This window comes from Engraulis encrasicolus, chromosome 18 (assembly GCF_034702125.1).
Source record: "Engraulis encrasicolus isolate BLACKSEA-1 chromosome 18, IST_EnEncr_1.0, whole genome shotgun sequence".
NCBI classification, from domain to species: domain Eukaryota; kingdom Metazoa; phylum Chordata; class Actinopteri; order Clupeiformes; family Engraulidae; genus Engraulis; species Engraulis encrasicolus.
Window position 1 is genome coordinate 32661544 of NC_085874.1, and position 2500 is coordinate 32664043.

Here is a 2500-nt window from a genome sequence, read left to right on the forward strand (position 1 = left end):
CTTGGGCCTGCTAAAAGATACATTTGAGTGTGTGTGTGTGTGTGTGTGTGTGTGTGTGTGTGTGTGTGTGTGTGTGTGTGTGCGTGTGTGTGTGTTCGCGTGCATGCGTGCCTGCGTGCCTGCGTCCGTGCGTGTGTGTTTTTGATGTCGAAAACTTATACTTGAGCCACATTTCCGAATTCCAAAACAGTGATCAATTAGCTGCAAATCAAATCAGAAGATGTTTAGAAATGACACTGAGGATATGTACACACACAGCAGGACTAGGACTAGTTTTATTAGTTACAGCGGGAAGGCAAGGAAGAACAAGACACATAAACATGCACATGAACGCCAAATCACCACAGCAGATAGACAAACAAATGACAGTCATGTGGGCCTATATTACTATATAAATTACATTACTATATATATATTACTATCTATATTACTATATATATACTATCTATATACTATTTATATATACTAAACAAGGAAACATGTAACATGCAAACCCAAAACCATTGCTAGAGCACACGATTTCCATCTAGGCCCTAACTAACATCAACCGTGCACCCAGGGGCATAGCAGAACATTTTGGGCCCTATGTACAATCAGCTCCAATGGAACCCCCAGCCATATATCTTCATAAATCGGACTGTGTGTGAGAATTCTCTCACAGAAGCATCATCCTCATACAGAATATACATACAATCTTCAAAGGCAACAGCATACTGCTGTTTCTGCAGCTTTAATGAGATTTCAAGTCAAACAAATACAACTTTCTGTGCAGACTATTAGTCAGCATCAGTCTTCTCCTGGCTGATTAGGGGTAATATGTGTAGCCATAGCTGTAACTACCATTGAGGACACAGAGGTCATGTCCTCTGTATTTTTTTCAGTAATGTAAAAATGTATCTATGATGAAAATCGTTATATGATCAACAATTGTAAATTCAGTCTGTATAAGACACCCACATTTATCCTCAAGGCAGTGATTAATGAAACTGAACTCAAGAGTTTGACTGAAGTGTTTGAAGCATTCTAAATGTACAGTATGCAGTACAGCACGCAGTATTTGACCTCTGTATTTGAAAATGTCTGATTACGGCCCTACCCATCAGCGCGGTAGTTTATCATAAAGCCAATGCTGGGAGCCATGTTGTGTTTTTGGAAACTAAAATGCCTTCTTTGTGAAATAAAGTTTTTTTTTCGAACACACTGTTCTGGAATTCCTATCAGTTTCTGGTGTTCCTCTTCCATGTTGGACAAATGTGTTGACAACCACCAAGTGATACACAACACACACACACGCACACGCACACGCACACACACACATTTTCAGACACGGTCAGACACAGACATAGCCTATCCATGTGCACTTGCAAACACACACACACACACAATCACACTCCATAAAACTGGAGGCTAGTTTCCCTGGACGGCGTTATCGCTAAGTCCCTGTGTGCGCCCGGCACAGCACAGCACAGCGCGGCTCGGTGGCGTAATTAGTCAGTAATGCAGAGGGAGGGAGGGAGAGAGGCTGATACCGCTAGCGAGACGATACCGATACCACACCGCGTCGCTCTGGTGCGAGGAAGGGAGGACCGCCACGAGGCAGGGCTGTTTCAAGGTCTTTTGGGGGGCCCATGGCCAAAGAGGGATTTAGGTGACTAATTTTCTCTTTTCAAACTATTGGGCTGGGGCCCCGTCTCTTCGAGAGAGATTTTGATATCATTGCACTTTTCGGTCACTGAATTTAGGGAAGTGCTACCACAGTCACAGTGTTGTTGTTGCTTTCATTCGAATTTAAATTGAACGAAAAGAAACCACGCACTCGCAGGACTTGCAAAGTCCACTTGAAAACTGACAATAAAGTCCGCACACCAAGTAATATAGGGACGTTTTGGGCAGCATGCCCTTCATAAGACATTACCAACACATAAAAACCACTGTGTAAATACCCATGATCACATAGGTGGTTCAACCCCCAACCAGGTGATCCCCATTGATGTCAATCACCTGGGACAACTGACGTGTGCAACATTGTTTTTTGTTTTTATGTCTTTGTAATGTCTCGTGTCACTATACTAATTTAACCCCTTAATGCAGCGCTATGGCTCTCTGTAATGTCATAGCAATGTTGTTATGATGTATTTAAGCATTTTCAGCAAGTGAATCGGGTCGCCAGCGACCCCATGTGCAGTAAGAGGCTTCGAGAACCATGGAGCTTGGTGTGCGGACTTTATTTTCAGCTCATATTTGAATGTCAGTAGGTACATAATCAGCTTAATTACCATGGGGCCCAATTTCAGCTGGGGCCCCCAAGCAATTGCCTAGTTTGCTCGCCTGATTGTGACAGGCCTGGCCACCGGGACCTGGGCCCAGTCCAGCAGGCTCCTCTCTAGTCCAGACCCTCAAAAGGCCCAAGAGACAGCCGATAAGGTCCGCAGAAGCCGTGATAGGCCGGATGGGCAACACTATCGGGGCCCCTGATAGGCTGGGGGCGGGTGGTCGATAG